At 37.0% G+C, this 24,767-nt stretch overlaps 1 long non-coding RNA gene across 1 annotated transcript in view; it reads right to left on the bottom strand.

Moving 5' to 3' along the window:
* The window catches only part of LOC143694146 (uncharacterized), a 59,183-nt gene that overhangs the window by 13,814 nt on the left and 20,602 nt on the right, over positions 1 to 24,767 (bottom strand). Inside the window, exon 4 of the long non-coding RNA XR_013182422.1 lies at positions 435 to 957. This is a non-coding gene — a long non-coding RNA (uncharacterized LOC143694146). The remainder of the gene's footprint in view (positions 1 to 434; positions 958 to 24,767) is intronic.

Below are 24,767 nucleotides of genomic sequence, written 5' to 3'. Positions count from 1 at the left end.
TGAGATGCAATAATGTCTTCAAATATGATTATAGATTCTGATGATGGTTTTATCTTCAGTACAAATGAGAAATATTGCTATAAGTAGCCCTACCTCATTTTGTCCACAATTATGAAGCTGATACTCATTTGAAAAAAATTATCAGCCAATAGGTGGCACTGAAAGTATTTAACATTTATCTAAATCTTCTATTTTAGCAAAATTCAAGTTTCCCTCAAGTGAATGGTATGCTCACAATTTAAAAGCTGAGTCACATATTGAATTTTCTTATTAAAGATATTAAGTGCTTTTAAATTGTTGGAGGACTGTTGAGAATTTAAACAGCTCCCTGGAAATACGAACAAGTGAATCATAGTACTTGTATCTTGGCAAAACCCAACCTAAAGCAGGAGCTCCTTTTGAGATTGTGGGACCATTGACATTCCAGGGAGTACCTTGCAATGAAGTTTAAACTGTAAATATCTGGGAAAACTGTTGTGTTCCAGAAATTGGTTTATATTGCAGTTTTTTGCATGCTGCGTGTCAATTTATTTTCTTTTCCCAGCTGCTTTCATTTTTATAAACCTGTGAGGAAAGAAGGAGGATTTTGTAGTAAATATAATTTAATTTTTCATCACTAGCATTCACTTAAATTAGGACAAATTTTACAAGAAACCTCTTCATTCTCTGTGGTAAACAAGTTCATAAACTATTCTATGAATAGAGATAATGAGATATTAGATCAGATTTCTGAGTGCCAATAAGATATTCATAAAGAAATAACCTTGCCATGTTAAGTTTTTGCTCATTTTAATATATTTTTTGAGCAAGTGTGACTCAGAAGATGGTAAGTATCAGTGTTTTAGTTTATACTGAGTGTAATTGAGTCCCATGCATTGTTTCATACGTGCACATTACAGTTCTTCCAAAGTTTCTACTGAAAGTTATGCCAAGATGGTGAAGTAGGAGTAATTTGTTCTGAAAAATATAATATTGTGTGTGATACAATACAGAACCTTACTATTCCATTTTCAGACTATTCTCTACCACCTTTGTATAGAAATCTGTCTTAAGAACAAATGTAGGCCACATAGGTTTCAGCTATACCAAATAAAATCTGCAAGGAATCATTGTACTGTCATCAGCCACGGTGTTGCAGGGGACAAGTGAATAGCAGTGCAATAGAAATATGTCCAAAACTGATAGTGTATAGAGAGATTTGCTCAGCAGTACCAATACATCTTAATTACAAGGAACTAAAAGTTTTGAGTGCATTCCTGCCTTCATCATTTCCTGCCAGCAGAAAAATTAAAGTGTCTTCAGATTGCAAAGCAGGTGGAAACAATTATTTAATGCTATAGCACCAGACCTCAGCAAGGTATAAGACTGCCTAGCTTCACCTGAATCAGTTCTGAAGACTTATGACACCACAGTGGGTAATGAGAATTAATGTATCATATCAGAAAGTAATTCAAATTAAAACTCAAACCATTAATTTAAAGTTTGGTATTCTTTTCTCTGTTCAGAAAGCAAAGCAAGGAACTACATAAATCAAAGAAGACCAAGCAAAGATATAACCTTTATTAGTAATACAGCTGAAAATGTCATCCTTCTCAGGTTACTGGGAATATTAGTGGGTATGACAAAAAGAAAGACGAGTATTCTGGCTGTAGATATCTTGGCCAGTTAATTCCTTTTAAATAATTTCTATGACCTAATAGTAAACAGAGGACCATTATGGTGTAAGCAAAAGGAGAAGTAGAAATGAATGAATTCTGAAATATTCTGGGAAAGAAAAGCATTGAATTTTATTTCCATACATGTTTATGAATATCTGCATAACCATAGCCTGGTCACAAAAAAGAAAATTAATTTTAAAAATTCAATGTCTTCAAAATACCATATTTTTTTTATAAACAATTGGTCACTAATTTCTAGATACACATGCAAAACATCAAGAAATAAATTAAAAATTTTGGACAGCCTTCAGATAAATGGTCTGCTATTGTTTTTTTATTCTTTGCAAAAATTTGTGGATTGAATATTATGAGAAGCTTATGTATTTCCAGTTACTTTAGCATCCAGCTATTTGCAAATAGATATTTGAATAGAATTTGAATAGAACACTAAAAAGTGAAAAAAGGCTAATGCCACACAGTCAGTCTCAAGACTATGAAAAAAGTGGGATACAGTATTTCACAGGAGTGTGTTCACAAGAGTATCCAAACTCCTGAGCCCAGGATGAAAACCCACAAATGAAAAAGTAAGTCCTGTATTTGAATTAGTTGAAGGGGGATTTTGTTTGTTTGGAGGGGGGATTTTTGGTGGTATTTTGGTGGGGTTTTTTTTTGGGGGGGAGGGTTGTTTGTTTGTTTGGGGATTTTTAAAAATTGTTTTTTATTTAAGCAATCTAACCAATTCTACTTGGGCTTGAAAGCCACTTTAGAAAGTCTGAAGTTCTTGCCAGTACTTGCATATTTGAATGAAGGAAATCAGGTCTTGCTATAATGAGAGAACCAGCAAGATGCTGCCTAACAGTGAGACTTGTTCAGACTCTCTTGGAAATGTCACCTGCTGCTGAGTGAACAGGCTTGGCAGGCATGAATAAGAGTCAGTACCTATTGTAACCTGCCAGGGCTCTTCATAATGGGATGATCATGCTTATATAGTGAACAACTAAGGAGAACTATTGAATGTGTCCAAGTAACTGCCAAAAATGAGATTTCACCTTATGCTTCAGTGCGTACACTTTCTAACTAGTAATGGAAAAATTCAAAGCAAGTTAGAATCAGTTGACATGCAGATAAATAACAAGCAACAAAACAGCTGTTTACACAAAGGGAGACAAGGTCAGCAGGTAGGAAGGCCAGTGCACTTTAAGCTAAGTCTTTTTACAGAATCAACAATCTTTAGGGAAATGGGGGGACTGCCCAAGACTGCAGTTCTTCACAGCCTGTCACTGTTCCATTAGTTTCCAGGCACACTGAGAAGGCCCCAGTCTGTGGCAGACACCAGTTTCCTCATCTTCCTGTCTCCACTATTTTCACCTTCTCTTCACTGGCCTTCTCTTGACATTCTTCTACAATGACATTGTTTAACACTGCAGAGCAGAAGCTGTGACCTTTCAATTGGAAAATGAATACTACAACTGTTGGGTAGTTGAAAGTTTTTGGAAGGAGAAAGGATCAGAACGACCAACTGTGAATGGCACCAAACAAATGAAAAAAGGAGATTCCACATGGTGTCCAGACTTAAATGAGAAAACAAGATTAGAGTGAAAAAAAGAAGGTGATAATTCTCCTACTTTTGAAAAGAAAAAACCCAACAAAACTTCCAAAAAACCTAGGAAAATAGTGTTGTTCTATAAAACGTAATCTATTATAAAATTATTCTCTTGAGTATATTTTACCTTTGGATTATAAAGCTCCACGCTACTTCTGAGTTTCACAATGCTCATAAAATTCAAGAGTTGTAAAATTAAGGCCTGGTGAATTGGGAAATTCCAGAGTCTCCTACTGGAAGTACATTCAATAAACTTATCTATGTAATGATCCTGCTCAAGACAAGACACCTCTGTGGGATTCCATTTTTCAGTGTGTTTCCTACTCTTGGCTCAAAGTGAACAAGCAACTAGACAAAGAGCTAATGAGTAAGTCAAGACTTAATGTCAGGTTCATTGTTTGCAGTTTTGTCTGTGAAATTGTCAGGAAGTCAGAAGAGTGTTTTGAAGAAGATCTCATGGATCTTTGTGAGCCTCAGTGGAAGTCCAGACTTGGTCTTGATTAAGTCTAGATACTTACAGGGATCACAACTAAAAAAACATAGTTTCAATGACTTGCCTAAAATCACACTATAGTTCCAAGGCAATCACCATGAAATACTTTTCCTGTGCCCTGTCTTGCCACTATATATCTTCTAAGTTTAGTAGTGACTCTGTGTGTTAGGGTTCTGAATCATCCTGATGATTCACCAGGCTTACCAGGAGCACTGAATGAAAGAAATATCCCACAAAAACAAAACACTGTAAGCACACAAAACAAAATACACTCCTAATATATATGTATTTTGTTAATGCTGTAAATAAAAAAAAACCTATTATTTCCTAACTTTTCTGCACTTGACTTTTCTATCTCGTGATGGATGTGTCTTCTGATGTAAAAAAGTAAACCAAATAAAAATCAAAGAATCATTAGACACAGTCCTCATGTTCAAGAGCATTGAAGAAATGATTGGCAACTCATCCATGACACAGCCTCTGCTCTTGGACATAATACACACTTCATAGAACATATCACTGACTTTTCATCCAGCATATTGATCTGCCCTACAGATTCAATTTATGCCAGTAGGTTTCACAGATACTTGCTGGTAAATGGTACACTCAAAATGCAGCCCTGCTCTGGTGCCAAATGTCAAGTCACTTTTTCCACATTGAGTTACTAAAGCTTGACAGCAACACCACTGTAATTCTTTTACTTGTTTTTAACTTAAAAAGAAAATGCTTTTTTTTCAGCCTTGTACTAGAAAATGGCCATGGGCTGTTTACTGATGATTTCCTGTGAAATTTAGGCTAAGACAAAGCTCTCAGATGAAAAGTTTCATTCCAAATGCTTAGAAACTGGCAGAGTTGTGAGAAATCGAAGACAAACTATTGAAATGTTGTGTTTGTACGTTGTTTGAAACTTAACTTCATAAAATATTTCAGGACTATTTTGTGTCCCAATTAAAAATTGTATGCACAAAAATGATTTAGAACCAGGATTTGCATTTCATTCATTTATCAGCAGCTTTTTTTACAGTGGGAAAGTGTGTTCTTCATGAGCATCTGTAGCAAAATCCAGAATTCTCACACTACTGTTGGTCCACAGAAACAAGTAAACCTCCTTCTAGCCAGTCCATAAAGAAACTGACTCATAGCAACATCCATTATAAATAATGAATAGACCAATTTCAAAGTGTAATATTACATCAATATTCACCCTTTTTGAATATCGATGTAAATTGGTTTAAATTGACCAGATGCTCTGAAGATGGCATAGACAGGTGCAAATTATTTTTCTCCTGTTAGCAAATCCCATTAGTCTTCAGGAGTCATGCACTATAAGGGAAAGCAGCTGTTTGTTCCCCTTAGGGACTGCAGAGAAGGCACCTCTAAAGCCCGCATGGAATTTCATGGGAGTGCTAAAATGCAGAATAAGCTTGGAATCAGATTTTTAATCAACACTTTACTGTGAATGACTACACTTTACTATCCATTTCTCAATATAACAATGCTGTCATGGGATTATCCATGCTCTGTTCCCTTTCTGAGGCCTGCGATTACATCTGCAAAAGAAAGTAAAAGAGGATGGGAGAAATTTCTCACCCTGAAGTCAACATGTGCCATTATGCTCTAGTTAATATTCACCTGCTTAAACACTCTCCTTTCAAAAGGAGGGAGAAGCAAAGCTACCAAGTTTCTGAAATGTTTCTATTTCATTCAAAATCTTGCCATTTAGTCACTGTGCTAACAAAGAAATTGTACATGAAGCCACACACTAGTGCTTGATTCCACAAGGTTATTCTGTTTTATTTAGCAGTGTGAGCAAAGCCTCTAAGCACAGTGAAGACTTCCTCTTGAAGTCTTGACTACTTACCTTTTCTGATTTGCATCTACATGTCCCTTGGAAGGACTTATCCCATTTCTTTGTGGATCAGTGAGTAGCTTTCCAAAACACACTTCTCCTTTCCTTTTTCCTTGATTCTAAAGATGACCCTTCTTAGAATGCAATATTTTTTCTAGGTGCACTTTAGTCTTGACTATAAACCCAGAATAAAAATATAGTTGCAGTATGAGTAGTGATGCAGTGTAGTTATATTTTTATGCTAATTTTACAATATTCTTACAACAAAGTAAAGATTGCACTGTATGTAGTGTATGTGGATAGCTGGAGTTTTAAACTGTTATAGGCAAGACATTACATGGGCCAGGGGAAAGAATGACAGTGTGGGGTCTGCTAGAGCAAGAAGCAAGATCAGGATCAATCAAACAAAGGAATCTCTGGGTTTTTATACAACTCCTGCAGTTGCCTGGTCACCTGCTCAGGCCACAGGCCACAGGTCCCTTTTTTATGCAGAGGCTCAGGTGTTCATGGCCTCTTGTCTCAGGCCTCTAGAGCTCAACCTGCAGCTCACAATGGAGCTGCACCCTGAGATACCTGCATCAATCACCATAGAGAGCAGTAAGGTCTGCTCTGACAGCATCAATCACCATAGAGAGCAGTAAGGTCTGCTCTGAGACTTCTCCAGAATGAAGAACCCTGGTTACCTCAGCAACATAAAATGTACTTTGAACACTAATTTCTAGGCCATTGTGCTGGTTTTAGCTGTGATAGAACTACTTTTTTTTCCACAGTAGCTGGATATGGGGCTGTCTTGGATTTGTGCTGAAAAATGTGGATAACACAGATGCCTTTGTATTGCTGAGCAGTCCTTATGCAGAGTCAAGGCCTTTCCTGTTTCTCACTCCACTCCAGCACAGGGTGGGCTGAGAGTCCTGGGAAGCTGACACAGACAGGACAGCTGATGCCCCCTGACCCCAGGGATATCCCACAACATGTAGTTTCATGCTCAGCATATGAAGCTGGGGAAAGAAGGAAGAAGGGGGCAATGTTCAGAGTGTTGGCCTTTGTTTATCCAACTAACTGTTACACGTGGTGGATCCCTGCTTTCCTGATGAACACTTGCCTGCTCGTGGGAAGTGGTGGAAAAATTCCTTATTTTGCTCTGCTTGTGCTCATGTCTTTTGCTTTACCTATTAAATTGCCTTTATCTCAACCCACGAGTTTTCTCACTTTTACTGCTCTAATTCTCTCTCCCTTCTGAGCAACTGTCCGTGCTTGGTTGCTGGCTGGGGTTAAATCACAACAGTCAGTTTGAATCCTATCATGTATTCAGGGTTTGTTAGATATGTTCTTTTGATTCTTTTCTGAAAATTCATGAATACATCATACAGTAAATGATCAATTATCTTTTCTTCTTTTTACCTCCACTCTTGCCAATTTGTGGCAAAAAGATTTCTTTACTTTCTCTTTGAAAACAAGGCTGTCCTTAGTCATTAGTAAATGCATGCAACTTCTTTTTTTTTGCTTGTAGAGATCTGTGCATTGTCTGAAGGCATGCATACAACATACACACATGGAAATCAGTTTCCAATAATAATCTTACTATTTGCATCAGATTGCTAAGGCTTTTGAAGCTTTCCAATTTGCGTGACTTAGTAGAAGTCGGGCATAAATCAGTTCTTTGAGTTTGTGTTGCTGTTCCAGAGTGTTATGAGAACAGCAGCTTCTCTTCTGCATCTCATTAAAAAAAAAAAAAAAGCCTGCTCAGTAAATGAAAAAGAATATGCCTGTATTTGCAAACCATTACAAATACACAGGGTAGATTCATCCTCCCACCTTGCTCAGTATGAGCTTGCTCTGATATTCAGACAAAATCAAATATGAACAGCTACTACCACAGTAGACATTCAGCTTCATAAATGCTCTATTTATGTGGCAAAGAAATGGGCTTTACAGGAGTTTTACAGGGAAACAGAAATTGCTAGAACTGGCAGTGTAAATTGAAATAGCAGGAGGTAATGCTATGAGAATAAATATTGGAAAAACAACTAGGAAACTGGATGCAGGCAACTGCTTTTAAATCCTTTCTCCTCTGCAAATATAAAAGCCTGGAGTCACCCATCTCTAATGTACATAGGTTAAACCTTCCCAGTTACTCGATACAGGTGCTGTTGGAAATGCACTGTGAAAAACCAAGTCATTCAGAAAGTAAATATGAGAAATGATGAAAAATGTTTTGAGATAGACATGTTTTTAGCAGGTCAAATGTCAATGCTAGTAACTGGCTTTATCTTAGTAATCTAGGGAAGTTTGAAGTTCCCAATCTCTCTAAAATCTACCATCCCTAGGATCGGCTGAGGTTCTTTGAGGCACCACTACCACATTATTTCCTAGTCTATGTGTTCTGTTGCAGTGGGCTGAATGGAATTAACAGGGAAGGAGGGTGAATAACATGCTTTACACCTTGCTACCTGCCATACTAAAGATGCTGTAATAAGCCACAGTCATGAAAGCACATTTTAGTTTCATACCCAACAGATTACAAATATTCATGTAACCATATTTGTCTTCAGATGTATTCAACATCCTTATCCTAAAAAATTAGGTACTCTGAATTTATGCACAGCAAGAATGTTGAGTAGGACTCCATTCACATGGGAAGAATCCTTTATGACCTGGTGGAATTTCTAACTGTAATGGCTTAATGGCTCTTCTATCATTCTTGTGGGTAAAACTGATTGTCAATAAAATAAAATGTAAAATAAAACAAAGACACTAAACAATATCTGTAGCTCCCCCTCCCCAAATTGATAAGCCTTCTGCTGCCCTGAAATCCAGTGTGATCATTCATAAGCAGTCATAGCAAAGATGTATCTTACTGTCCAAAAGTATTTCACAGACATCTGCTAATACCACTCCCTCCTAATACATATCAGGTATGTTTTATATTAGGTGAGATCTTCATTGGTGAAATCATTCCCCTGAGATCATTCCAACTGACATGCAATCCCAAATTAGAAAGTGAAATTCAGGTATAAATACTGAATGTTCAAACCAACTTTAATTATAAAGAGAAAAAAATGTGAAAAGAGAAGTAATGCTTCAACAGCTGATGCTATTTCTGCTTGAAAGCTTGGGGGGAAAAATGCAAGGCAAAGGGGAAAAGAAAACCAAACCAATTTTTAAGTAAAAGTCTTATTCACTAGATGACAACTAAATGTTGCACACTACCATTCTTGTGTTCAAGGAGAAAAGGATCCCAGTTTTGTAAACTAATCCAGTCATGCAGATCAGACATGCGGTAGAATCATATGATTGGAAAGATTAGATGATACAAATAGCAAATTAGGTAAACCATAGCAGAAATGGAATCCAAAGTATCTCTCCTTTGAAAATTCATCATTTATAAGGAAAGAACTAATAGCCTCCGACCCATAATAAGCAGGCAAAACAATGATGAAGGAAGAGAGGAAGATGACAAGAATCAGAAACAGTAAGAAGGGTGCTGAATGAAGGTTTTGCAACTGGAAGGAAGAAAAGTGTCTTTAGCTATGACATCATCCAGCCCCTCAGACAATCCACAGCTACCCAGTGTAAAAGCTTTTGTACAAAACTGTAGTGTACACATTCCTAGACAGAGAGAGGTGCCTATACCAGTGTGCCATAAGTGCTGCTAGACACAGCATGAATGGGAGCACTTCAGCAGTGACACTCAGGGACTGCATTCATGAGCTGGGAAAAGCTACAGCTGAAGGCAAATTACAATTTGAAGGCATGCCCATTGCTCCCTTGGCTCCAGCTCCATGATCCAAGCTGTGAGGGAGGATTGAAATTAAATAAAAGGCCCACAAGCCAAAGGTACAAATGCTTCATTAGTTTTTCAGGCAAATCCAAGTCTCATACTAGTCTCAAACACTTTCTGCAAGAGTAAGGATCTTGAACTGGCTAGGGAATTAAGAATTACAATGATGTGGGGTTTTTTAAAGCCTGCACTTGTCACCCACAAAAAGGGTGCATAATCAAGGTCAGTAAAGTAAAGTGCAGGGCTGAAAGAGTGAGTGCACTGCAGGAAGTAGTACAACATTAAACAGAAACCTGCCATGAAGACAAACACCTACCAGAGATATCTAGCACACAGAGGAGCTGCATAAGCGCCAGCTTTTTGAACGGATGGAATTTTCTTTTTCCCACCTACAGTGCCTTCTGTAAATAACTTCCTCATGATGTTAAAGCTGCCATGGAGCTGCACACTGGGAAGCTCTGCCGGAAGGAAGGATAACTTGAGATAATTCTGTACACTTTTAGTATCATTGCTCTGTTTTAACACTGACATTTGAGATATGACTTTTCCTTTTGACCTTCTGACTAGGCAAATGGGTGTCAGGGCTCAGCAAGGGATGGCTGCTCCCTCAGGGCTGAGAAGCCAAAAGTCACATCACTCCCAGTGGTTGTTCTGCTCTGTGTTAGGGTTGGTAATAGAGCCTTCAGACAGTCACAGGCAAAGAAGTGATGAGCTAGGAAACTCTAGGGCTGGAGCCCGTATAGGGGAACCAGCCAGGAGACAAGACCCAGAAGATGGTCATAACACAGGTCCAGCTGTGTCATACCTTAAATCAGGACTGCCAGCCTGAGCTGAAATAGGGAGTCCTGGGCAGGGTGTGGGGGAAAGGCCCTAGCTGGGGGTGGACAGGGCAACTTAGTGCTCTCGGTGCCTTGACAGAGCCTATAGAATGCTATAACCTATAGTGGGGTTAATAATAACTTTCCAGAGGAAACAAAGATTCCTAGCACACTTGAATTTACCACAGCTTCAGACCAGCCTCTGAAGGCCCCAGATCTGTGGGGCAGCTTACTGTGCTCAGCCCCTTCATACCTTCAGAGTGCTTCTAGACCATATGTTCTCTCATAGCTTCTGCAGTGAGTCATGGGCTCAGCAATGGGCTCATATAACCTAAATGTAAACTAAAGTGATGGAATCACTAAATGAAAAGTCAGATTTTCCATTTAGCAAATTTCACCACCAAGAAAGTAGGAGTGGGATTGCACAGATGCTAGAATTAGAAAAAATAAAAGGGAATTTGTCTCTTCAGAGGCTGTGGTACACCCTGCTTCTCTAGCCTGCAAGAAATATGGAGGAGAATGTCTAAGCATTGACCTAAAAGAGGAGACAAGATCCAAGTCTAGGCTCATAGAGGAAAAATGGGAACAAATAAATGAATGATAGAGCAGATTGTGGTACAGATCTTTCAGAGACTGAAAAATATCCCTAGTGAGATAAAGAAAACAAGGAAAAAATGACTGGCAATTAGAAGGGCTTCAGGGAATGGAGCTGCTAAGCAGAGAAGAGTACATTTGGTAATGAAACAGAAGAAATTATACAGGTGCTGTCAGATTAGGTTCATTAGAACTGAACCAAAAATTAAGGATTAGACTAAACAGTAAGAAACTGGGCAGCCTCCAGGGGAAAGTAATGTTGTTAAGTGTTAATGTCTCTAACTTTGTTAATGTCTCTGACAAAGCACTGGCCCTGAAGGGATGGTGTGCCCCATTGCTCACTCCAAGTTCTCATTTTCCCCAGTACATATCCAAGACAAGACCTTGTCACACAGCAGACACATCTTGGTTCCCCTGACAGAAACACCATCCACCTCAGCAGGGCAGGAGCTGCAGTGAACACAACAGCCTTCGGTGACCTTCACAGATACAGGAGCCAGCCCTGAACGTGCAGCTTTTCTGTAAGTAGCAAAATTTCTGGATTAATTTCTAAGGCAAATCTCTGTTATTTATCAAGCAAGCTACAAATATTTTTCTAAGATCTGAGAAGGAAGAGGAAAGGTCTGCAGCTGTCCTTGTATCCAAATTGGCTCTCCTTGTGTACAGACGCCAAACCAGTTTTACAAGAATGTTCCAGAGGTGTTGCCTTGCAACACTAAGTTACACATTACTTGCCCTTCAGCAACCCTTTACAAAGAGACAATGCACATTACTACATATTTGCTCTGTGTCTTGTACCTTGGCATATCCTTTGATCCTTCTCACTCTCTAGCTTTTTCTTTTCTAGAAGACAGGCATACAGGGTCCACCTCTTTCCTGACTTCTCTTGATGAAGGCTCTGGAAATATTTTCCAATATTTATACAGCTGCTGTTGCTTATCTACCACCTCCCCAGAATAAGGCAAAATTCCTCAAAATTTCCTATTTTTTTACCCCTATTCTTATGTTTTATTTGAATTTCCATAACATGCACATAAACTCAGTGCTGTGGTGTTAATAGAATTTATATATTGGGCCTAATTATCTCTGCCTATCTTTATCCCCCTTCCTGATATATGCTTATATATCTATACAGCATTCCCCACCCAATCTTCTATAGTATTTACAACACCACATAGCAGTGTTACTGTTGGCTAAAGGGTTTAAGATCTGATTTCTGATTTGATTTGAACACTGGAACAGGTGAAAGGATCAGATTGAAGGATACTACTCTGTAATTTAACCACAAACTTAGCTGACCCAAGTCTGTGTTTTACATTTGTGTTTCTGGCACTACCATATGTAGAAAATTACAACCAGAAATCAACACAGAATAAAGTCTGTTTTTCTTAAACACAGTATAATCTGTGTCAGAAATATCTGCTTCAAAGCTGTTATAAGGGCAAGATATTAATAACCATCACGATCTTCGGCAGCTTGATTTTATGTTGTGGCTTCTGCAGTGACACACCATATCCTCTGAGAGAGGACTTGTCACACCTTTTTTCTAAACCGGCTCACCCAGCTCCAGTATCACATCTTCATGTCTTCTTACCTCATTTCTATCTCATGCTTTAAACAAGCTTCCTCTTCCCACAAAGTCTTTTCCTCTTCCATCTCTGTTTGTAAATCGTATCACTGAAACTGAAAGTTTCTAAAAGTCAGAAGCCTTTTTTAACTTCTTCTTTGCAGTTATCTTTCAAAACTCACGAACCTTTTCTATTAAAACTGGTGTCCCACAGGAAAAAGAAGCAATATACATTCCTCCTTGCATGCAGTAAAGCTAGAAATCCTTTTTCTGTTTTGGCACACTACTGCTCAGTCAGTCCATGGTTTGGAAACCATGTGCAAGTTGCCCTGAGGCCCCACTTACAAGCATCAGGTGACAGCTTTGTCTGGCACTTACTGTGCCTGAATGTCAGGACAGCTGTCTTCTGCTGGAATTGTGTAAGAACGACAAGCTCCTTGTTTTGATGAAATCTCTTCCCCGTTCCGAACTTTTACTTATTAAGAAAGGCCCTTAATAAAGCAACTGAATAGGTAAAAACTTTTCCCAAAACATATCTTTCCAGAAATTTTTGGACATAATTTTCTTTCTTTAGAAGGAATCAATTCTACTCTTTTGACACATCCCACCAGACACTTCCTCCTAATTATATGCTTTATTTAGTTTTTGTTGTTGTGTTTTAAATCTGCTACATTAAGTTATTTTAGAATTTACCAGAGTGTTTAATTATGTTCCCATATTGTTTCATCTTATACTGTCCTCTGTGTTATACCTTAATAATCTGAACAGCTTCAACTATATTATTTGGGACTGTACTCCAAGTACAAAGCTAAATCCAAATGTAAGTCAGCAAAGCCACAGTTCTCAAAGCAAAACAAATTTCTTTTCAGAGAAAAAAATTCTCAATCAATACAGAATATTGCACATATATTTCTTTGCCACAAAATCTCTTCTTCAGTGCCTAGGGGGTGATATTTTTTACCATAGTTGGACAAATTCTATGCAACCATCTCCTCCCAGTAAAATCTAGCTACTGAATTTCCTAGAATACTAGATGCCACAGATCTACCTAAATTATTGGGTGATTTCTTTTGAGTATGTCACTATTTTTATTACATGTATTCCAGGAAAATTACATTCTTTCCTCTGTTTCATACTGTGCTGATACATTACCTCTTCTATTAATGGTGTCTTGTAAAGATATTTTTGTCTCTCTAAGGATTTTTTTTCTTCCAGTATAGAAGCTTTTTAAAAGAAACACAAAATCCAAAACACACCTCCTCCACAAAAATTACCTAAAACCACAACCAAAACACACGTGCTTAATCTCATGGCATTAGTATTTCATGTTCCCAAACAATTATCAAATCTTATCAATATCTGATTTATCTTCACATCTAGCTAAAATCACCCAAAGTAGGAACAATTCTCCAGGTTGCCATTCTGAATCTTTGCATGTTGGTTGAGACCAGGGTTACTCCTCACCTTACCTACTGTGTCTTCAGACAGAGCAACAGGTCACTTCCCAGCATCTATGTATACTAAATGTAATGTTCAATTTTGGAAATGTATCTTTCTTGAGTAGTCTCTGCCTGTAAAATTGTTGCTTTCTCCTGCTGCTCCTCCTTTCGTGAAGAAGCGGGGCATTTCACCATCTTGTAGGTAAGTGGGGGGTTCCACTAAACTCTTGGGGATGGTGCTGTGCAGGCCCAGAAGGTGGACTCGATGATCCTTGCTGGTCCCTTCCAACTCATTTTATTCTGTGATTCTGTGAGAACTTAAGTACATCTCAGCTGGCACTGCAGTAGCCTATCATGCTTAATAGGCAGAATTAGAATCATGTCACTCCCAGCTGAGTATCCAAATAAACCACTACAGTCTGACTTTCTCTTCTGTTTTCTCTGTTATGGCCACAGGAATAGTGACAATGGCTCAAGTTTAAGAAAAGGGTTGAAGAGCCTATTGATCCGGGAAATCTTAAATCTGTTATGAAGGTCATGAATCCTGTGCTTCATCTCATATGGGCATCAATAATTATTTCCTTAGATGGACTAAATAGCAAGACAATCAAAACATTGGACACTTCCTATTATCTCCTACTCCTATTTCCTATTTTTCTTTAATTCCTGAAAACTGGATGTAGATACCTAGTTTAAGACTGGACCCTTCTCTGGGAAGGCTAAATGTTCTGTGTTTGAGAGAGAAAAAAAAACAAAAAAAGAAAAGAAAATTCAAAGTGTGTCTGAAGGAAAACTGATTTCATAGCTTCCAGCGTGTAACTCCCAGTTCTGCTGCATGCCTTCTGCTAACTCTGCAGTTTTTGAGGCCCTATTCAATGACAAAAATAGTAGGAAAAAAGTAATGTAACCCATATAAATGTAAAAGTCTTTCTCACACATTAATTCCATGAACAGTTGAGGTTAAAAAACAATCAATAAAACAAACAAAAAAACCAATAAACCAGCACCATGGTGCAGATGGGACATACAGTCTAAGATCAGAAAACAGGAATTAAATAAGCTTATCTACAATATTAGACCCCACCTCAGTAAGCTAGACCTTTTCTGCAGATGTATTTCTCCCTCCCTTTACTTAATATGGAATTTAAACTATTGTTTTATCACTATTTATCACTTTATCACTATTATTGCTTTATCAGTATGTACTGGAGCCTTTGCACAGCATGCTGTTTTCATTGGAAAGGCAGAAAACTGGACAGTAATTTTATCATAAACACTATCTCAAAATCCACATGTAATCTAAATAAGGTTAAACAGATAAACAGAAATGACATTCATCAAATTTTTGAGTGGCCAGTTTTACAGTCTTTAAAACATTCTCTTCAGTAATTGTCAGTCTGTAATAAATGAGTAGACATGCTGGAATGTTTTAAGGAATTTTGAAAAAAAAAAGTTATTTAAAACACTAAAAGATAAATAAAATTATTGTGGGCTGTCTTAGATGTTTAAGATGCCTGTTACTTATTTGATTTAATCAAAATACAAGTAAAGTTACCTTGAAGAGCACTCCAGAGAAAAGAAGCACAGTAAGCTGCCATGAGTGGACAGAGATATTGAGTCAAAAAGCTTTACATGTTAATTGTTAATTTTGGAAAAAACTTAGTTATCTAATTATTTTCATTTTCATGCCAAAGTATTGGTTTTTGTTCCACTTCCACTTATGTTACTGACACCTTCTCTTGCATCTCCACTTCTGGCATTCCACATTTGCTTCAGCAGACCCCTGGAGATTAATTTACATTGTAGTCATGAACACCCCTCTCAAGGAGGATTAGGCACTGCTAATGCATTAGACACTGCTAATCTTCTCTCTGCTGATCAGGATAGGACCCAAGGGAATGGCTTGAAGCTGCACTGGGTAGAGGGGTGGGGATGGAAGGGGCAGTTAGATCAGACATTTAGAAAAGGCTCTTTGCCCAGACGGTGGTTTGGCACTCAAACAGGCTCCCCAGGGAAGAGGTTACAGTACTGAGGCTGCCAGAGTTCAAGAAACAGATGGACAACACTCTCAGGCACATGGTGTGAATCTTAGGGTGGTCCTCTGCAGGGCCAGGAGTTCAAATTTAATGATACTAGTGGATATTCCATGGCTATTTCATGATTCTATGAATGACTTACCCACAGCACCCCTCAGCAGGCTAGAATAGCTGGAAACAGCTAGAAAACTTGCCTAAATTAATATACATGCCCAAACTGCTATGTAGATAAGGAATTAGAATCTAGAACATTTTGGGTTTATTTTCTTTCAGGGCACAAAAAGCAGTGTGCAAGAAAAGTCAGTAGAGCCCATGCTTCTCTCTTCTTACAGCTCCTTGCCCAAAGGATAAATAGTGGCTGTCATATATGAGAAAAGAGTGGGTAAGAGTGGGGGATGCTGAGATAGATTACATTTTAAAACCTATGTATTGCTTTGAAAACAGGTGTGGCCAGTTCATATTCATTGTAGTTAATATTCTGACAATGAGTGATTACTGACAAGATGATATTTCCAAAAGACTTTTGCCTTTAATACATCTGTTGCCTGAACAGGCTGAGTTCCTCAGCATGAAGAGGCTGACTAACTACAGTCTACAGTGTATGCAAGCTCAGTTTCATTATGGTGTAGCACATCTTGATTAAGAGTTTGCTCTAATGTAGATAAGTGCTAAAACATAGATCCCTGACTTTGTCAAGTCCTTCATTTCCTGAAAGGGCTTTTCAGAAGAAAGCCTTCATTGTTCAAAACAGATAAATGAGATTCACCACATAGGCTGGGCTTTCTATTCCCCTCTTTAATGCACTGCTGGTTCCATTTTATTTTGGTTATTTGATTCTGATCACACATGATGCACAACCAGACCAAATGGATCACCTAATCTTTGATAACCTCTAGATATAACTCCCACACTACACAGGGAAAAGCTAATTTAAAGGAGCAACTTGCACATTCTCTTGGCATTCACGCTTTCCCTGGAGGTGCCAGCAATGAGTCTCAGTTTGCTGAGACTAACTCTCTTTATAGTACTGTTGATTATTTACAAATCCCTATACAACCATAATCCATTTTATTTTAGCAGCTGTTATCACCCAATTGTCCATGAAGATACACTCAATTCTGAAAACTGCTACTCTGTGGGTAATTGTGAAAAGTAATCTAAGATCAGTAGGTGCCTGGATTTTAGTTTCTGCTTTTTCTTCCATGATTTAAGACCTTTAGGATTCTTTCTTTGAAATGAATAATAAATAGTACTTGTCATTGTTAAAAGATTTTGAAATTACAACCAATAAATGTTTAATTGTTCAGAGTTTTCTTTTGTTTTTTGTTTTTGATTTTGGTTTTGGTTTTAAGTAATAAAATGTACTATTTCAGAGTTTAAGGATACTCCCTAGTTTTAATATTATGTTCTTATTCCTTAGGTGCTATTGTAACATAGATATAGAATAAACAAAGATCTTAATGGGAAAAATGCATATTTTTAAGCAGCTGTTTACATAATTTAGAACCCATGACAGAAATATTTCATAAAATGTGTGATGACAAAACCCACTTCCTTCTGCTCCTACTTGCTAATGGTTAGGAAAATTATTTATTAATGACTTTATAGTAAGTCATATCTGTTGAATACTTACTGAAGCTTAAGCAGTAGCTAAACTTTCTAAATAGAACAATAACTAAAGATAATATGAATTCAAAGATTATTTATTCTTATAGGAAACTTTGGACTAGTCCCTGTTATCTAAAAATAAATAGACTATATTTTTCTTTATTGTCAACACTGAAAAATGCTATTAAGGAGTTATCTCAGATTTAAAAAAAGTAAAGAACAAATAAAACTTCAAGCTTGACATGCAACACAAAGCACAAGCACAAAGTATCCATTACTTTGTGGATTAGCATTATTCACATTAGCAATGGATACTGTAAAGTCATGAGTTTTTAGAGGGTGCATACTATTCTGAGTGTGTTTTTGCTTCATTCAGAATTTAAATGAGAGATAATGTTACAAACAAGAAAAATAGATTTTTTTTTTTATATTTTGGGTAAAGTTCATTTGATGAGTAGCCATTCTTTAAGACATAAAAGATCCCAGGAATAATCTGACATCCTTTTCTTGTGAAGTGAGGAAGGTGTCATTTAAATACTGATAATAATGGCCTACTAAAATGAATTATAGTATGGGAAGGATACTTTACATAAGAAAGGATAAACACATAGACTATGTAGTGAAAACTTTATTTTGAAGATATAAGTTGTTGAGGATGCAAACGTCATGAGTTCACCTGAGACAGAGGTCTTCATACTGTGGTACACAGCATTATCCAGATCAGAAATTATGTCACAATCCAGAAATCCTGAGTACCCCCAGGCACCAGAAATTGGTAATAGTTTTTCTGTGTAGCACCACTATTCCAATCACACAGTTAAACACCCACAACACCAATCTAGCTCTACAGTCGGCCCCTAACTACAGATGTAGAAATATTGTATTCACATGCAGTCTCTGTGCTACAGTAAAAAAGACAGTATTAAAACATCTGATATTAGTGGATTTTATTACTTTTTCAGATTCACACTATTGTCCACCATGAACTTCTAAAACTCTGTGGAGACAAAATTTTATTTAGAGGGTTATTGGATGAGATCTAGAACACTGAAGATTTTGTCTGAACTCAAATTAATGTTTAAACATCTGTGGGCTTTGTTTTCTATTTTCCCTTTCTTCTCTCTTTCTTACAGCCAAAAGTTTTATCAGCTAGAGCCATTCTCAACTATTTATCTTTATAATTTATTACTTATTGTTAATTATAGTTGTGTAATTTCAGTAGCTGTCTCTGTAGATAACTGAAGATTTATTTGTAATTATCCTGCAGCATGAAAATACCTACCTTGTATCTTATGATCCAAATTATGTGGCAATCTGCCATTTCATTTTCATAATGTTATAAAGTTTTGAAATTTAAGCACATTCATAGTTGGATTTAAAAAAAAAAAAAAACAGCCTAGTTTTGGTTTTTTGGTTTTTTTGGGTTTTTTACTACAGAGTCTCCTTCCGAAGTAAAAATCAGAGCATTATTTTGTTAAGAAAAAGGAACAAGGAACTGATTTGATTTCATGCTTAGAAATTTTTTCCTAAAGGAAACCTTGCATAACAGTTTGAACAGTGAAATGTTTCTAAAGATACTCCTTTTTGATGAATCATGTGTTTGTGACTTTCCTTGGATATATTTATTCATGGCTTCCTACTGCCTTTTATCACCTCATCAGTAATCATCTCTTGTACAATGTCATTGCATGAGTGTAGCTGCTCCAGAGATGAATGATGCATTTTCCCTAACAATAATTCTGGTTTTGCTTCCATGGGCCCTACTGGATCCTTGATGAGTTACCATAGTCTCTTTTCATATTTTGCTGGGTGACTGGTGGTTTGGTAGTGTTTTTCTCATCCAAGTCCCGGATTTCTAGGACAAACAGAGAACAAAGCTGTTATTTTTCCTATACAAAACAATGCCACAGACACCCCCCAGTTCAAAAGAAATCCATTAAACTATATTTTACTTTTGGGCTAAACTGTCTGCTGAAATTCTTGCAGATTCTGTTCTTGATCCTGTTCCCTCTGGTATTCACAATGTCTCTGTTTCCTACTGCTTAGTCCCAGGACACCTATAATCACTGCCAGCAGCAAGCACTACAGAGAAACCCTTTTTGTCTGTTATCTACTTCAGATCCCAACTCCAGGGCTTTAAATCAAGAACATATCTTCTGACCTTACCTTATTTTTCTTACTGAGTCCCGTGCATTCTTTTTACTTTGCTGTATTCCACAAACTTTTTCATGACCTCAAGAATTTACAGCAGCTCCTAACAGCTACATAATCCCTCCTCCCTATTTTCCACACTCTCTGTAAAACATTTCTTGGCAACTTACCTTGGCATGCAGTAAAATCGTGTTTGTTTGGATCTGAAGCGTGTGGTACATAACAAATGTCTGACAAAAATGTCTTTTACCAGGATCTAAAATACCAGTACAGTCGTGTTCCTTCCCAGAATGTTTAATCCAGTGACTTTCAGATAACTGAAAGCCAGGAAACAAGGAGTTGATGCATATGCAACTTAAATTTGTGAATATCTAGAAACAGAATGCTAAAATATGAGAGTGAAATTTTGACTGTATTCTTCCTCCCTTGCTGGCAAAAATCCACATGAATTTCAGCTGGATTCACTGTGCTAAGTGCAGGGATATTGAATGGTGAAGGGATTAGTTGGAGAAGCTTGGCAGTGTAAGGAGATCTGGGTCTGAGCCTGTACTGCCTTTCTTCAAGGAAAGAGATATGTATGTGTGTCTTAATCCAGTATCAGTGCAAAAAATCAAGCCATCTCTTGACATAGATCTTTCAGTGCTGTGAGAGTAAAATATCCAGCAGAAAATCAACTTAATTTATGGAAATCTATAAAGGGATTGTAAAGAATTGCTTATTTGGGGTTACTTCCTAGTTGTAGCCCACTGATACAGCTGTTGAGGATAGCTTCATCCCACTGTGGTTCATTTAGCCACACCTTTACCTCTGAAAAGGTAAAAAAAATTATTAGATATCATTCTGTTTGTTCTCAAACCAACCTTGTTAGCTAAGACTACATGTGAGTCTGTATTACTGTGCACTTCTAAAGACATTGCTCAAAGGCGGCGGATTAACAACTCCATGTCCTACGATTTGGAATTTGCTGATTTTAAAATGTTACATTTCACTGACCATAATTCTTAGATAGGGCACAAATACATGGGCACACTTAACTCAAATTTAATGAAAAACTTTCTTTTGTCAGAGAATGTCTGCGTTGAATTGAGTATCCTTTTAAAAGACAAACATGTCACCTGTTTAATAAAGTTGCACCATCCTGTAAATCCATCTGCAACAGAAATGTGGTTAGGTAACTGCTGCCATTCTTTCCACTATTCAGAAAAATCTTTCCATTGGGAAATCTCACCACAAATTTACCTATGAGCAGACAATTTCAGTCATTACCCAATACTACTATTGATAAATTTCATAATGATTTATGCTCATCTTATTATTGCATCTGCATGCTTAAAAGATCCAGATGTACAGTAATGGGAAATTTGGATAGTACCAGAAGGGATGTGTGACAGAAATCAACTTTATTCCCGTGTCATAGATTATATAAACATTAATTAAAAGTTTCAGGGAAAATATGGACAAGGATTAACTTATAATACATAAACTCTATCCAAATCCCCAGACAGTGGTAACCTATCTTTTGTGCTAAGAATATCAGATAGAAAAGCCATGAGATTTCACAGTTTGTCCAAAAGAAAAGACCCCATTTGTGAAATGTTTTTTTTTCTTGAAGTCAAGGGGTCTCTGATACAGACATTAGAGCAGTACCCTTGGAAGTATTTTACAGTCTTGTCTAGATCATCTGTCTCACAATCAGCTCTTATCAGTTTGTTTCAGGGGTCAGCTTTTAATTTTTAAAGTACTGCAAGCACATTTTTTGCATAAACTGAAACCTGCAAAAATAGTCAGAAAAATACTACCTGAAACCCTTGTAAAAGAGTATTTTCTTAAATTGTGGACATCAGTGCTAAAATGCCCCCACCTGAATTTTTTGGTCAAAATACAACTGAGTATAACATGTGAAACCTTGTACTTTGATGTGCAAAGCAGGAGAAAGTCCAAGGGTCTTAAGCAACAAGATATGTTAGTATGGGTTAAAAAATGCTCAGATAAGCAGGTACCAAACTGTGTGTCTCAAAACACACTTGGTTATTCCTGCATGATACTGCATCATGCACGTGAATCTATCAAAATGTCTTCAGGGGAGAAAGTCTCTTTCTGGATGCTCTGTGGCATATTTCCCATGGTCCTAGAAAATAGATCATCAGTCATGTGTAATCACATTTAGATGTAAAAACAGAAAAATAAAAAAAAAATAGTAATTATACTAAATTTCTCATAAAATATCAGATGAATTATTCCTCTAGCCATTAAACGATGCAAGGAACCCAGGGAAAAATATAAAAATAAGCTTGTCAAATATCCTTGCTTTATTCATAATGCTTCTCTTTATCCACCACGTTTTTTGGGTTTTTTTTCAGAGGGGTGTATGAAAAGCACTGATGTACAGGAACTGTAAGTGATTAAGAAGCTGCAGCTAGTGTAAGACTGAAGGGATAAGTGGCCTTCATGCTGCCAAAGGTTCTGACCTTACAAAATGCTGAAACTTCTATTACTCTTGTCACTCAAATCCACATGCAACCTTTGGCCAGTCTCTTTCATTCCTATCTTGTCAGCTTAGCCTCTTCTACTATGTTGAGGATGTTTTTAATCTTTTTACTAATAACTGTGTTATCAAGTAAAAAAGAGATTAATTTTTCAAAACCTTGGGCCAAAATTTATCCATCATTATTTTTCATAATGATGAAATTCAACTTGAACCAAGCCATAGTTTGTAAATAATGCAAACTGTGCTCACACAAACTGACCATTGCAACAACTTTCACACTATTTCTGGAAATTAATCACATTTTTTCCTGATTAACACAGAAATCTCTAAATGGAAGCCCCAAGCAACATGATGTAATGTTTGTAGATGCATTTCAAAAGCTTGCAAGTTTAGCTTTTTTATTCCCCAGATTTTTTCAAGCAGACTATTCAACTGTGAATTAGAAACTGCCAAGTTGTAAACTTTAATGACACTTCCCCTCAGTTTATAAAGCTGGATTATAATGGCAGAGATGCCATCAATATTTCACTATTATTGGATTAATAGTAGTCAAACATAGTAGAACTTTAATTAATTAAAGTTCTACTACCCAGGATCAAGGAGCATATTTCAGTTGAAAGTATGATGTTCAAAAAAACAAATTGGTCATGTCCTTCAATTACTGTGATACCCACACTTTGACAGCCTTGTTTTCTGATTTCCTCCTTTGTCTAGATTAGGCAGTTGATTGTAAATGTTGATTTATGAATGACTTACTGCAATACTTTGAGTTTCTTGAAAGAATTCTTCAATTCAAAAAACCCAGCAAACCACATTTCTCTTTGCACTTTGTTATCCTGCTAATCCTGATGGCCTTGATCATTGCGTAACTCAAACCTTTCCCTGTTGAGCCATTCTTGTAGATACCATCTCTAAACGTGCCTGTTTTTCTACAGATACTGTATTTAATAAAGTCCTGGTAGTCTCCAGCACTGTCAGCAGGAGACCCACACTTCACCTCACAGACAGCCTTGAAATTCTCCGTCAAAATACAGGGAAATTTGTTATTCTGAATCTGGTTACCCAAACTGGAATTTAAATAAGTTGATATCTCAAAATATGTTACACTATGATATCTACATAGAAAAGATTTGTGGTGCCTTTCTGAGCTCTAACACCCTTCTTATACTTTAAAAGGATACTGCAATAATCCAGTGGGAAACTCAGTGTTGAACTCTATTATTTACTTTTGCCTGAGGACAGAAATTAAGAACAAAAAAAGAAATTAAAATATTTATTCTAGGTGAAACTCTTGGTATAATTCTTAATTTTAAATTATACCATGAAAATGCATAGAATGTGAGATGGTTTACAATACTTTGCTACTTGAAAGATGGCCTAGTCTTCACTTATGAGAGACAATAATAATAACAGTAACAATATTTTGATAAAAATTATTTCAACAACAAAATCCCCAGTGCATTTAGCTTTCATATCTCCTATGGAACCCAGTGATATTGCCAAGAGATGAGGCTGCATTTATTGAAAAGGGAATTTTAGGGGAGCCTGCTATGCAGTGGCTGTGGCTGCTAACTAGGTTAATTTCATACTGGTCCCCTAGGAAACTCATGATGGAAACAGACACTGACTCCACTATATTTTCTGTTGCCAGTATAGAAATCCTCATTAGCATCAGAGTTACTCTTCCTATTGCTAAGAAATTTCTGTAAGGGAAAAACCCCCAACAAGCAACCCACTAAAAAAAAAACAAAACAAAAAACAAAAACCAAAAACCCACACCAAAAACCCCCAAACAAACAAACAAACAAAGCACAAAAGAAAACTTCATATGCTAAAACATGTTTCTCTGTAGTGACGTTTTTCTCTGTACTTATGCTCTTAATAGAGCATATGGAGTTCTGTCAAAGAATCCAGCTTTATCAGCAGTAAATTGACACTATTACAATCCCTCCCACTCACTAAAAGGGAGGATGCTATGTAAATGTAAATGTCTTCCAACTATTCCAGATCATCTCAATGGAAATCTTATTTATTATTTGCCCTGTAAAATATTTATTCACCTGTATAAACATGTAATGTTTATCCTGTTAAATGCAATATTTTCCTATGAAAGAAAAAGCCACCAAACCTTTTTAGAAGAATGGATGTATTTCTGTATAAGAGCATGTAGACACAAAACTCAATTGCTTAGAAATTTTGCAGTTCTATGTAATCTCTATAAGAATATGGCCCTTTCATCATCCAGAACTGGAAAACAGAAGAATGACTTTCATGATGGCAAAAGGCTAAATATTCTGTGAGGCACAGTTTTTCCTCTGTGGTTGTACCTGCCTGCTTGAAGTGCTTGCCTGTCTTGTTGTTTACAGAACTTCTGTTCATCTGCAGTAGCTGCTCTAAAATAACACTGATGTCTAATCACTGCAGCATGATTTTTCTTACTCATTCAAGCATATGCTTCCTAGAGTGTCATATGTGGAAGGAACATAAGGATTTCCTTTCTCTTTTACTTCTGTATCTCTTCTTTGGTCTGCTTCTGAGCTCTACACATAGTGATTCCAGAGTTACCTAAAAATTTACTGCATTCTTTTTTTGACAGAGATTCATAGAATGGTGAGATGATGAAAGATTAAAGGAGTATCTAAAGCTACATTGCAAAGGGGACCTTGCCACTGCAACTTAATA

Source organism: Agelaius phoeniceus, chromosome 5, assembly GCF_051311805.1.
Source record: "Agelaius phoeniceus isolate bAgePho1 chromosome 5, bAgePho1.hap1, whole genome shotgun sequence".
NCBI classification, from domain to species: domain Eukaryota; kingdom Metazoa; phylum Chordata; class Aves; order Passeriformes; family Icteridae; genus Agelaius; species Agelaius phoeniceus.
Note: the sequence above shows the minus strand (reverse complement) of the source record. Positions and strands in the feature narration are given on the sequence as shown.